The 14,313-nt window shown below is 46.3% G+C and overlaps 1 protein-coding gene across 6 annotated transcripts in view; it reads right to left on the minus strand.

Annotated features, from left to right (window-relative positions):
- The window catches only part of Tjp1 (tight junction protein 1), a 244,817-nt gene that overhangs the window by 212,374 nt on the left and 18,130 nt on the right, over positions 1-14,313 (minus strand). The gene's annotated exons all lie outside the window — the stretch shown is intronic.

A 14,313-nucleotide genomic window follows, 5' to 3' on the forward strand; every position in this document is an offset into this window, starting at 1 on the left:
GCACTGAAGCCCCTCTGTAGTCGGGAGCCTTCCCCTCACCTGTTTTTGGGGTAGGGCTTGTCTCCCCTGGAATGTTTGCAAACTTTCTAATTCTAATTCAAGGTACTCTCTTACCCAACCCCAGAGAGTCCACAGACATCACACAGTCCCCACCAGGAGCCATTTCCAAAGTTTGTACTGGGTACTCACAAGGCCCCAGAACCGGCCCTCAGCACACTGCATCTGAAGGCAGGTTGCGATGCTAATGAGTCACACTTGAAGGTGGGAAAAACGACATTCTGGCTACATAAGTGCTGTGGCCTGATATCTGCCCCATGCTCTTTGTAAGTTCAAATCCCACCCCCAAGGTGAAAGAGGTGATCGGCATCAGGAGGCGGGGCCTTTGGAGGTGACCAGGTCAGGAGAGCGGAGGCCTCATGGGTGGGTTCCGTGCCCTGATGAGCAGGCTTAAAGGAACAGGCTTGCCTCTTCTGCCACTTGAGGATGCAGTGAGATGTCCATGAGCCTTCTGGAGGTGGAGCTCAGTGGTAGAGCACTTGCCCGGCACGCACATTTTCTTACAGTAGCCTGAAGACCCACACGCCCCACGTTTGAATGTCAGTCTTTGTAAACACAGCCGCTGCCCAGGCCTGCTGGTGACTGTAAAGCTGGAACCATGAACAGGTCAAAGGACTGCCCAGAAGACTGAGTCCTAGAGCAGTACCCAGGGCAGTCTGTGGTAGGCCTTCTCTGGGTCGCCTGTGAGGATGTAACTAGGGTGAACTTGACATTACACCCTCGTCTTGCCAGAAGAAAGAAGACCATTCTGTTAGTTTGTCTTCTTAGCCCCACTCTAAGCTTATAAAAACAGCTGGGGCTTCCCAGCACGTGACCCTTACTCTCCAACAGGCGGTCGGCTCCATGAAAGGTCAGCTGCACAAAATATAGAATTTCTGCTCCCTCGAAACAGACAGACAAACAACAACAAAAACAAAACAGCATGCTTTTTGCATCAAGGTGCAAAGCTTTAGCAGCAAGGTGATGCTAGGTACTCAGGAAGTTGAGGCAGGAGGATGGTGAGTTTGAGCTAGGAAATTGTCTTAGTTGTTTTTCCATTGCTGTGATAAAAACACACCTAGGCAACGTATAGAAACAAAGGTTTAATTTGGGCTCACAGTTCGAGAGGGTTATGTCCATCATGGCGGGGAGCATGGCATGAAGCAGGCAGGCATGGCACTGGAGCCATGGCTGAGAGCATACATCCTTCCCGACAAGTAGAAGACAGAAAACATAGGCTTTTGATACCTCAGAGCCCACCCCCAGTGACACACCTCCTCCAACAAGGCCACGCCCCCAATCCTTCCCAAACAGTTCCACTGAGGAGCTAGTATTCAAACATATAAATAGCTCAGCGTGGCAGCATCTGCTTAGCCCGTGCAGCACCACAAAGATGTTCCAGCAGGCCCGGGGGGTGGGGAGGATGATGGAGAGATGCAGGCAGCCTTCTGAGCCCCATCTTCCTCTCCAGCCACAGCAGCTCTGCTTTTTCTGTTCTGCTGTCTGCTGAGATAAGTTTACAGATGGAAAACGATGTTTCCTAAAGCTTCCCTGTTTCACTCTCATGCTAGAAGCCACATGGAGTTCAATTGCTCTGGTTCCAGTGGTGGGATAAAATATGTTTCAAAGATGAATATAACTGCATATACTTTCTATTTATACTCAAAGTTCTCTCCCCGTCTCTGTGTCTGTGTCTGTGTCTGTCTGTCTCTCTCTCTCAGTAAACAGTAGCACTACATTATTTGTTATGCTTCTTAGGGACTATTTAGTCTGTTCAATAATAAATGTGGAGGGGTTGGGGATTTAGCTCAGTGGTAGAGCGCTTGCCTAGGAAGCGCAAGGCCCTGGGTTCGGTCCCCAGCTCCGAAAAAAAGAACCAAATAAATAAATAAATAAATAAATAAATAAATAAATGTGGAAATCGAATGACCCTGCTCACTGAGCGACAAATGCTATCACCTCTGCATAGCCAAATAGTTCACACTACTCAACAAAGAACTTCTATAAGTTAACTCATTCCACAACACAAAGACATTCTTCTCACGTTTATATTTTTAACCTTCTCCGGCCTGGCTGCTACCTCAGCAAGCCCTGCCAGTCACCTCCAGAGACCCCACCCTTTCCACTCACAATGCTAAGCACAGCACAGGGAAGCTGCGGGTCACCAGAGTGGCCCCCTGAGGGGCAGTCAGGTACAAATGTCAGAAATGTAAGACAGTCAGAAGTGAACGGCATCAGTTTGCAGATTCCAAAGCAGCGTCAGCTCTCTCTGTTCTGTGACTATAAGGAAAAAATTATAACTTCTCTATGAGAAAAAAAAAAACAAAAAAAAAACCCAAAAAACAAATGCTTCTCGGCCTCTCCAGATGGCCTTCTCTGATGCCTGCTGCTCCCACGCAGCTTCTGCCCTGCTCCATTCTGAGGACAAGGTTTCTGTGGATCAAGTCCTCCCTTTCAGAAACTCTCCACTTCAGCTTCTTCCTGTTCTCCCTGTGCACATCCTCAGTCCGCCCCTCAACTTCTGATGTCTGTCTGTGGCTCTTACACTAGCCTTCTAAGTTCAGCAGCCAACGGGAGAGAAAAAGCTGAGCTACTGTGGCTGGAGGGAAAGATGGGGCTCAGGGGGCTGCCTGCTCCCCCCACATCATCCACCCAGTCTGGGGCATCTTTACAGGACTCCTCTGCTCAGAACACCCAACAGGAGCCTTGCGCCAATTCTCAGCTCCACCTTCTCTTCTCTGTTCCCTCAGCCCCAGAAGCACCTCTGCAGTTCCGGGCCCAATAAAGTCACGTGACCTTCCGATCCTCTTCCGCCGCAGCCTTTTTTTTGTGATGTTGTCTATACTGAGCGGCTCTGAATGCTCAGTTATCTCCTGAAGTACCTCGCACCACTCTCGCTGTGACACGCATGTGTTTATGCTCTCCGTGACTGTGACCAATCCAAAGGCGGGCAAGCAGGTGATGGTGGGATGTGTCGGAATTGTGGGATGGGAGCCCCTGCTCAACTAAAATGGGCGAGGCTTGCACGCGTTCGAACTATGAGGCTGGTGCCTTAATTTATATGCAAGGGCTGGGAAAGTCAAGCTGGCTGGAGAAATGGTGAGGGAGAGCTGGTCTCCAGCCCAGACAAGCAAACTGAACCTAAGCACTAGAAGGGATCTGGGTCTACCAAAACACGGTGTGTTATCAGATCGCCGTGACAAAACAGGGGCGGCCAGCTTAATAGTAGAAAAGACATATTGTGGCTCATGGTTTCTGTTTCCAGTTGCTTTGGGCCTGTGGCAGCTCAATATACCGCAGGGGAGTGGTTGGGAAGCCTCTTTACATTGTGGTGCCTAAAAAAAATAGACACACAGAAAGGGGCCATGGGCAAAATATCCCCTCAAGGTCACACTCCCTGAAGACATAACTTTCTCTAAGCCCAGCTCCTAAAGGGTCTACCACATGCTAAGAGTGCCACAGGCTAGCAAGTCTTTGGGCAGACAGTCACAATCCAAATGACAGCATGCAGGGCTGGCTTCCTTGAGAGACTCCGGGTGTACAAGGTGGAATTGTGACATCCCAGCTGCCTCTTCTACGGGATCTTAATCTCCCTCCTCATTTCAGTAAGAACTAATCTCTAAGCAGGCGCTATTCAGTTCTAATGAATACAATCCGTCCTAAAATCAGAATCAATGAATTCCCCACTACCAGTTGCTGTTGAAAAGGAAGTCTAGGGGGCTGGAGAGATGGCTCAAGTGGTTAAGAGCACTGACTGTTCTTCCAGAGGTCTTGAGTTCAATTCCCAGTAACCACATGGTGGCTCACAACCATCTGTAATGGGATCTGATGCCCTCTTCTGGTGTATCTGAAGACAGCTACAGTGTACTTATATATAATTAAAAAAACAAAACAAAACAAAACTTAAACTTACTCTTCTTTAAAAAAAAAAAAAAAAAGAAGGAATTCTAAACAGGTATGAGATGCTGGTACCGGTCCAGGACAGACACAAAATCCTGAGCCACAGAACTAAGTCAGAAAGCCCACTGGACTGAGATGGAGGGCTCTACTCCAAAGAATGGAGTTCTCAAAGCCTCCATATTAGAAATGCTTCCTTTAAAAAAAAAAAAAAAAAGGCTTGGAGAGGCTGGCTGTCTTGGGAATACCTTGGGTAAATGCAGCTGCTTAAGAAAGAAAGTGACCACGATGGGTAAAAATCTGCCACTAATTGGCTGTCAGTTGGTAAATTGCAATCAGAGTGGCCTCTGGAATTCCGATTACGTAAATAGCCAGATTTCTTGTGCACAGCGTCAACTCCCTCCAACTCCTCTCTTGCTGGAAATCAATGAGAGTGATAATCCTGGTAGATCCTTTACCCTCCAGGAATTCAGCTCCTGACCCCAGGGTGGACAGTCACACCCCAGCACCATTTCCAGTTCCAGTACAGGGCCAGCATTTCAGGTCAAATGCTTGCTTAATGAACCAAGAGTAGGGAGGGCCAACCAGCAAGGACAAGCCCCACCCCCGACCCCCAAAGACCACGTGAGCTTGCATCTGCGAGAGCCTCAAGTTATTTTCCTGAGTGAATGTTCCTTATTTTAGTCAGTCAACATTTTTTAGTATCTCTGTGGGCAAAATAATGAGACAGGGATGATGAAGACACTCCGGCCTCAGCCTTGACGGAGCTCCCTTTACAGATAAGTCCAAAGCGGGGAAAATCACTGCCAGCCATGATAAGACACAGGCAGAACCTGGAAGCCTGGTTCTTAGGGGGGCTGTGGAAGCCAAAAGCAGGGGATGGGGTCTGTGAGGGAGCAAACTAGAAGGAGATCTCCCTTAACAAGAAGGATTGTTGACATATGAATTGCTGGCCAGTCGTGACTTTATTTAGCCTCCCTTTAATTATTTTACTACTAGAGAAATCACTCCCGTGTTCTGCAAGTTAAAAAAGCAATGGCCTCCTTTAACACACAATAAGACAAGATGGTTCACTGGGTAAATGACAACCTGAGTTTTATCCCAGGAACCCACAGGGTGGAAGCAGAGAACTGACTCTTGAAAGCTGTCCTCTGACTTCTACATGTTTGCCCTGGCATGCATGCTGTGGCAAGCATATGTGTTTATGTCCCACCCCCCTCTCCTTCCCTCTCTCTCTCTCAATGTTTTTCTTTTTAAACAAATCATAGAAGAACACAAAGCAACACTAAACTCTTTTATCCTTAGGGATTTAAAAGAAATATTTGGGCCAGGTATGGGGTGCACACCTTTGATCTGCCCTTGGGAGGCAGAGTTAGGGTCTGAGTCAGGGGGATCTCTCTGAATTTAAGGCCAACTTGTCTACACAGAATTTCAGGACTGCCAGGGCTACACAGTAAGACTTTCATAAAACAGACAAAAGAAATATTTATATGCAAAAATTGGAAATAATTAGGAAACGGTTATTGTACATCTTAATATCGTATTTCTACTGAGTGACTCCTCTAACCAGATTTTGGGGAAGCACTGGATATTTTTTTCCCACTCAGTTGTTTATAGATAACAATATAAGAACCAAAATCATACCAACCCAGGTCATTTCTCAGAAGAAAAAATTATTTCCTAAAACCAACCTAAGTTTTCATCAACTTTTCTGTAAAATGCATGAAACTGTTCTTGATCTTTTTCTTCTTTATTGGGTTTTTCTGAAAATTATTTTCACTCAGATCAATTCTTTTTTTTTAGACAAATAAATGCTATTTTACCAACAGTGATGTTTGTGGGTTATAGTTTCAGTCCTGTGAATTCTCTCTATTGGCTGCTATTTTGTTTTACAAAGCCCGCTGTCTCGGATCAAGATCTGAAGGTTGCAAACATATCATGAAGATGTTATCCTTTTGTTGGTCTGAATTCAAAAGCCAGACTTAGACATAAAGTGTCAGCAACTGTCACTCTGTCTCTCCAGCTATTAAACCATGTGCCACCTATGTCTTCCTCAGGCTTGTCTGCTGCTACTTCTTCCAGGAATCTCATAAAGCAATGTAGGGCTGGTCTGTTTTCATGTGAACTCAAGCCTTCCATTTAGATATCACTCAGTGATCCAGGGAGCCAGTGATACGGTCATCACTTTGAAGCCTTCCTCACCATTAAGCAATTCCCACTGGTGTTCCAAGTACAGGATCAAGAATCTGGGGGTACAAGGTACTGGCAGCACACCCCGGGCACACATGAAAAGAGTCACGGGCAAAGTCAAAATGCCCCAAGCCCAGATGTTCTAGGTTCTCCTGACATTTGAAATTCCAGTGCATGACCACACACTGTGACAGCATATGTGTGCCCAGGCAGGACTCCCTTTGGGTGTGTGAATTTGTACAAGGTAGAAACTTGTATCTTAGAACCGTCAGTTGATAGTCTCCTGATGAACTTCTGAAATGGTGATTATTCAAACCTGTTTGTTAAACTCGACACATGCATGGCCAGAAGGATGATCAAGAGAAAAGTGCCCCACAGATCTCAGGACTTCAAACTTTTCTATCTGAAAAACACGAACATATTCTACCACTCTGCACAGACACTTCTCTTGTCTAATATTCTTCCCAAGCCATGCGGGGGCATTTGAACTGCATGAAATGCAGGCCCAGCTAGACTGGGTGACACGAAAGTATCTAAGGGTAGTGAGGGTCCGAGTTCCCACTCCTGGAATCTCACCATGAAGGTAAGAGAGCTAGAAAGGGTCCTGAGGAGAGGAATTGATTGATGCTTACACAGGTGCACAATGCTCTCTGTTATTCTCTCTCTCTCTCTCTCTCTCTCTCTCTTTCTCTCTCCACACACACACACACACACACACACACAAGAAAATGTGCACACCCTCACATACATTCACAAAATAAAAGTTAATCAATTCAATTATATATGTGTATGTACATATATATACACATACATACACACATAAATATATATATACATACATACATACATACATACATACATACATACATACATACATACATAGACTCATAAATGAAGGTAAGATAAGCAGATGAGGGAATCTTTTCTTTCACACACAGTAGTAGCACAAAGGAAGAAATGGTGGCAAAGCCACAATTTGGGGACCATATTAGGAGCTGCTCACTGAGGCAGCGGTATCTCCCAGAGGCCGAGACTTGAGCATGAAGCAGCACTGGTCTCAGAGCAGCAGTTTTCAACCTAGGGGTCATGACACCTTAGATATCCTGTACATTTACCTTGTGATTCATTACAGTATCAAAATTACAGTTCTGAAGTAGCCGTGACATAATTTTATGGCTGGGGGTCACCACCACATTAGGAACTGTATTGAAGGGCACAGCATTAGGAGGGTTGAGGACATTTTCTTCAGCTAACAAAGGAAGCACGGTGAACTAAGGGGAGAGAGGAACCAGACATAAAACAGCCAGCCCAGCACAGTGACAAGTGCCTGGTGGATGCAGGAGTTCGCCTCCTGCCTGACCTGACGTTAGACACCCGGAGAAGCACACCAGCTCCTGGGGTGTGTCTGCTGAGGAATTCTGTACAGGTACAGTGAGGGTTCTTTCAGACGGTCAGGGCAGTGCAGAGACGATCACTGAGGATGGCAAGATGGCTCAGCAGAAATGGAGCTTGCCACCATTGACGACAAGACCTTACTCCCTGAATTGCATGGTGGAAGGAGGGAGCTGATTGGAGCTGATTCTCCAAGTTGTGCTTTGGCTTCAATCGGGCCACTGTGGCACGTGTGCAGCCCTTCCCCCATCAGAGATAAACAAGTCAATGTCATTTTTAAAACACCTGACTGCTATTTCCACTCCCAGTGCCACCAGGCCATTTAGTGATTTAACTACATTTCCTCCTTTGATGGACAAACATTTACACAGAGTGAGCCCTACCGAGACCTTAACACTACATGGACTACTACAGAGCAAACGAGTTTTATGACACTGTTGATGTCACCCGTCTTGGAGACTGTGGAGGAAAGTGTACACAGACATTAGACACTGGAGGCTTGGATGACAAGGACACCCAGGGATGAGGGAAGACATGGGACCAATCTGTCCCAGACAGATGTGCTCACAGAGCTAAGGGAAAGACAACTGCAGCCATCAAGACCTCTTGTATTAGGGTCACCTAGTTACACTTCCCCCCCAAAGCATATCCATAGTGTTTTGACTTTTTAAACTGAACACAATCTGGTCACAGTTTGCACAAATTTTAATTATATACCTCAAACTCACTCACGCAATATAAAATTCTAATAAAGCCACATATGGCGGGCAGACTTGAAATTATGAGGTATTTTCAGATTAAAACTATCAAGAACATCCCAATTTCTACCTGAAGGAAAGAGTGAACCATCTGTTTACACTACTCAAGACCTGTCAGCACTGCTGGCTGACGCTTTCTGCCTCCTTCGGGAGGATCACTCTCACAATGGCATGGATCTAGACGTCTGCAGAGTCCTTAGAAATGCATCTCTGTCACAGTGGCATGATACCAATTACAGTTTACCCCTCTCCTGTTGTAGCTTTTATGATCTGGTTCTCAAGGGTTGTATTCACAGGTAGACCAGACACCACCAGTCAGCAATGAATGTCTGTTTCCTCCTTCCTGAGTCGTGGAATCTGTTAGCCCTACCAGCCCTCTGCCACTAAAAACTGGCACCTGAAATGGCAACATGGCATACCTCTTGCCAGGCTGATAAAGAATCATCCCCAGGGAGGGCGTCTTCTCTAAAAAGATGAATGAAGCCTAACTAGAAGAATGACACTATAGAGCCGTTGTGTCAACCCTGGACTGCCTACCCCAGTCTCCCTGCCAGATGAGGAAACACTTGCTGGCTTACCTCAAGTGGCTAGTGCACCATCAGTCAAAGACGCTCAGACCTGAGCAATATTCATAGGTCCCCATCCCAACAGGCATTTCCCAGCCTTAAAGGTTACTGCAGCCAAATGGGGCCTGGAGAGATGACTCAGCAGTGTGCAGTACTTGCTGCTCTTCCGGAAAACCTGGGTTTCATTTCCAGCACTCACACGGCAGCTCAAGACTGTCTACAGCTCCAGTTCCAGGGGATCTGACACCCCGACACAGACATACATACAGGCAAAACACCGAGGCACACAAGAGATAAACAAATCTTCAAACAAACAAAGCAAAAGATTACTGCAGGCATTAGCTACAGATCTTCAGGCTTTTCTTTTGGTCAAAGGACCTAGGTAAACAAAATAATACACCAGCAGCCACAGGCTGGTCACATGGCCACTGAGGTTGGAAAGGGAACTGAGAACCGGGAAGGAGGCCATTCTGTAATGTGAGGGCCAGACAGCTGTTAGGACCTCCTACAGCTTCTAAGTAGACAGAGCTGTAGCAAGTGCTGTAAGAACGTGCACATGGCCCACCAACCTTGAAACACCCACCACTGACTGCCTGGGGCACAAGATACTAATGTCCTTACTGTTGAGAAGGCTTGAGTCAGTGTGCTACTCGGAAGCACTCACTATCGAAAACTGAGGAGCCTGGGCCACTGTGAGGACAAAAGCGGCCCCAACCACCTCTACTACACCAGTCCTGCAGCCCTGGAAACGCTATCCTACCTCTCCTGCCCCTACCATCTCCATCTCCACCATCTTCCCATCACCAGAGCACTGTCCCTTTACCCCTTCACCACCTACCGCTCCCCTACCACATCTACCTCTTACATCACCAGCACAGTCCACCATCTCTACTGCTGCAGCTGCTGCCACCACTGCCACCACTGCTGCCACCACCACTGCCACCAATGCTACCACCACTGCCGCCACTACTGCCACCACCACTGCCACCACTGCCACCACCACTGCCACCACTGCCACCACTGCCACCACCACTGCCACCACTGCCACCACCACTGCCACCACTGCCACCTCTGCCACCTTACCTACCATACTTCTACAGCCGCCATCTCTGCCCCGCCCAGGATACCCGCCTCTGCCTCCCTCCCTTCCCACCTTTGCGCTTCCCCGTCTCCTACCTTTTCCACGCCCAGCACATTCTACTCCCACCACTGCCTCTTCCGTTCCCATCCACACCAAGACACTCCCTCCAGCGCTCCACACCACCTTCCTCACCACCATCAACACTTCGTCCTGGATCTCCACCTTCACCATGACCATCTACCTCCACCTCCTTTATTACCAAACGGTACCGTCCCCGCTGTCATACTTAGTTAGGGTTTTCACTGCTTCAACAAAACACCATGATGATAAAGCAGGTTGGGGGTGGGGGACGGGTTTATTCAACTTAAACCTCCACGTTGCTGTTCACCAGGGAAGGAAGTCAGGACAGGAACTTGCATAGGGCAGGGACCTGGAGGCAGGAGCTGATGCTGAGGCCCCTGGAGGGGTGCTGCTTACGGGCTTGCTCCCCACGGGCTTGCTCACCCTGCTTTCCTATAGAACCCAGGACCACCAGCCCAGGGATGACGCCACCCACCACGGGCTGGGCCCTCCCCCACGGATCACTAATTGAGAAAATGCTTTTCAGCGGGATCTCATGGAGGCACTTCCTCAACTGAGGCTCCTTTCTCTATGATGGCTCTCACATGGCGACATACAAAACCAGCCAGGACACATACCAACACTGCTTTTGTCTCCTCCACCACCATAGCTGTCCACCTCACCAACATTACCAGTTACATCTGCAGTACAATGTCTACTCCTCTGCTCAATATGGCCTCCACTCCCCTCATTGCCACTGCTACTACAGTTCTCTGTACACACCACACACCCCCATAGGACCCCATCTCTACAGCCGGTTTCCACCACCCCTCCATTGATGCCAGCATAACCCCTGCCACCTGCATGCACTCCCGTCACCACATCCTCTGCCGTCACCTCCACCTCCATCATCCCCTCTACCTCAGATTCATCAATCCTACTGTTCTCCTCATTTACCACACAGAAAACATGTTGGCGGAAAACGAAGACGGGAAATCTATGGTTACATTAACAAAAGAGGAAGCAAGTGGCCAAGGTTTATGCTCCTGAGTGGCTTCCCCTATAAACTGATTGAACATCACCCAATGGGCTCTGTTCCCAGAATAGATTTTAAGGAGGAAATCTGATCAAGAGGAGATGTGAGATTTCAAGCAAAGCCCCTCCCCCCACCCTTTAAAATCATGTACATATTTAGAATGGAGAGAGCAGAGGGTACGGAGGTGAAAATGTAGCCTAGACCCCTCTGAATGGGCAGCATCTCCAGAGTGAATGGCGTAGCTAAGAAGGTAAGCAATCCAAAAGTCAACTCGCACTCTCCATACTGCCTGCGGTGGTAAATGTGACCCCCATACGTCCATAGAAAATGATGCTATTGAGAGGTGTGGCCTTGTTGGAGGAAATGTGTTTCAGTCACTTCCTACTGCTTGCCAATCCGGACGTTGAACTCTCAGCTCCTTCACCCGCACCATGTCTGCCTGCAAAGCGACTGTGCTTCTTGCCATGATGATAACTGGCCGAATGTCTGAAACTGTAAGCCAGCCCCAATTTAATAAAGGCAGTCCCTTTATAAGAGTTGCTGTGATCATGGTGTCTTTTTATGCAATAAAACCCTAAGACACTGTCTCCCTCCACACTGTTACCCTAACACCAGCATCTGCTTTTTTTCTATATTGTATTGGGTAAGAATGACAAAAAACAGTATATGTGTCTGGGTGAGGTATTACATGCCTTTTATTCTAGTACTTGGATCTCTATGAGTTTGAGGGTAGCCTAGTATACAAAGCAAGTTACAGGCTATCTAAGGTTGTGTAGTAAGACTCTATCTCAAAAAAGAAATTCAAAGAAAAGAAAAGAAATAAATAGAACATCTTTAGTACAGACACAAGTGTTTTTTCAAATACTTCTGACCCACAGTTGGCTGATTTAGAGGAAACCAAATACACAGAGAAGAGGGCTATTTATCATTCTAGCATCCCTAAGGGGGGAAAATGAACCATGCAGTATTAAGTGTTCAAGAACTTTCAGACCTTCTAGGAAAAGACATCTACAGAATAAACTTGTTCAGCTCTGGCCTGGCTGGCAAGAGTTTATCAAGTACGTCTGGACACAGTGTCAAGAACCAGAAAGACTGGGTGGAGTCCAGGCCCCTCACTGCACCATGGCGATGATCAATTATGCCACAGGGTTTACAGAATGAGCTAGAATGCCAGTCCCATTTAATCCCCACAGAGAAAGCTGAAACAATTGCTTCTCCCCAGGACTGAAATGGCACCAATCAGAGTCTGGGAAGAAGGCCAGCGCTCAGCTGGATCCTAAGGCTTCTGGGCCAGGAACAGGACCTTGAGGCTTCTGTGATGGGGCTCTCCTAGCTAAACTTGATGTGTTTTCCAAGCACAGTTAAGATGTAATTCTTCCTTAGACAGATTTAGAAAAGTTCAAAGTCAAATGTAAAAATATGGTAGCTTATGAACCTAATTTTTCTATTGTTTTTCTTTTGTCTGCTTTTTTTTTTCTTTTTTGAGTCTGGGTTTCTTTGTGTAGTCCATTCTTTCTGGATTGCTCTATATACCAGGCTAGTCTAGAACTCAGAAATCCTCCTGCCTCTACTTTCTGTTTGCTTGAATTAAAGGTATACACTACCATATCCAACTTCTGTTTAACCTCAGTAGTAGATATGTAGTAGCCATGTACTTAGTATTTATATAAATCTTAAAAATGGTATCTGGTAAGACAAAACTGTTGGCTTTTGTGCATTAGAACACTGATGAGACACCTATAACCATTTTCTAGAATAAGGCTTATCTGCCTCTATCTAGCAGACACCCTCAGAGTCTTTACCAGGCTCTGAGGCTCAGAGTAGCTTCCTCTGCAATAAAGTCTTCCACCTTGGAGGCAAGTTTAGTAAGATACGGGATGTGCTAAGAGTGGGTTAAAACATCCCATCCCACAGGAACTCCATCAAGTTCTCTGGACATAAACAACTCCACAGCTTCAGGAAGTCCCTAAAACTTATCAGGTTCACTAAAGCTCCTCCTTCCTCAAGCATGTGTAAGCTATAAAGACTGTTGAGAGACACTCTCAGACAACTGCCTAGAAGAGGATCAGACTAGCCTAAAAGAGATGCTCTCCAACCTGTTGAGCTGCCTACAAGTTGTGTGGGGACAATTATATTTTAGCCCTATGCCAAAGATTCAATGTACTTAGACATTATAGCATTGTTTCAAGTCTTATGGTAGAAAGTGGAAGTAGTCAAACTATTAAACTCTCGAGGTTTTTTGTTTGTTTCGGTTTTTTTTTTGTTTTGTTTTTTTTGTTTTGGTTCTTTTTTTCGGAGCTGGGGACCGAACCCAGGGCCTTACGCTTCCTAGGCAAGCGCTCTACCACTGAGCTAAATCCCCAACCCAGTTTGTTTCGTTTTTAAAATATGTATTGATTTTCTACAAATGGGACAAATTTAGTATAAAATATGTAACAATCTACACATTTTCAAAGGGTTAAATTAATGTCACTTCTCATTATGAGTATGAAAAGAAAGAAAATAAATTCAAGACTCCCATTGGTTACAGTCACAAGACTTTGTAACTATATTCCCACAAGCAAAAGAGAGAAGGAACAAAGTGGGCCCGAGTACACCATCCTTCAGGGCAAAGGAAGAAACATGAAGCCAAGAGCACATACTATACTGTTCTTTGGGCAGCCATTTCCAGTTTTGTAACAGTGCTACAATGCCTGCCCTTCCAGGAGGCTCTAACCTTTCACCTCTATGGTGAAATCATGCAGCAAAGATTTTCCAAAAGGAGATTAACTTGCAGAAGGTGACCACTCTGGGTGGTGCTGTCTTCCTCCTTTCTTGATCACCAGCCAGATTATGGCTGGATCGAAGCAAGAGGCAAATTATCAGCAATTTAAAACCTCATTAATATCACAGGGAAAAGGTAACTATATTTGAGCCTGGTTTTCCTGATCGTTTAAAGATGCATCTCTATTTGTGGGAAATATTCCCAACATGAGGACTGGAAACTTTCTGGGCACTGACCTAAGGTTCTAAGGCAGTGGTTCTCAGCCTTCCTAAGGCTACAACCCTTAGGAAGTTCCTCGTGTTGTGGCGACTCCCCAACCATACATTTATTTTTTTTATTTTTTATTTTTTTTGGTTCTTTTTTTCGGAGCTGGGGACCGAACCCAGGGCCTTGCGCTTCCTAGGTAAGCGCTCTACCGCTGAGCTAAATCCCCAGCCCGTCCAACCATACATTTATTATCGCTGCTGCTTCATAACTGCAATTTTGCTGCTGTATGAACTGTAATGTAAATTTTTTTGGACAGAGGTTTGCCA

Source organism: Rattus norvegicus, chromosome 1 (genome assembly GCF_021556685.1).
Source record: "Rattus norvegicus strain SHRSP/BbbUtx chromosome 1, alternate assembly SHRSP_T2T, whole genome shotgun sequence".
NCBI lineage: Eukaryota > Metazoa > Chordata > Mammalia > Rodentia > Muridae > Rattus > Rattus norvegicus.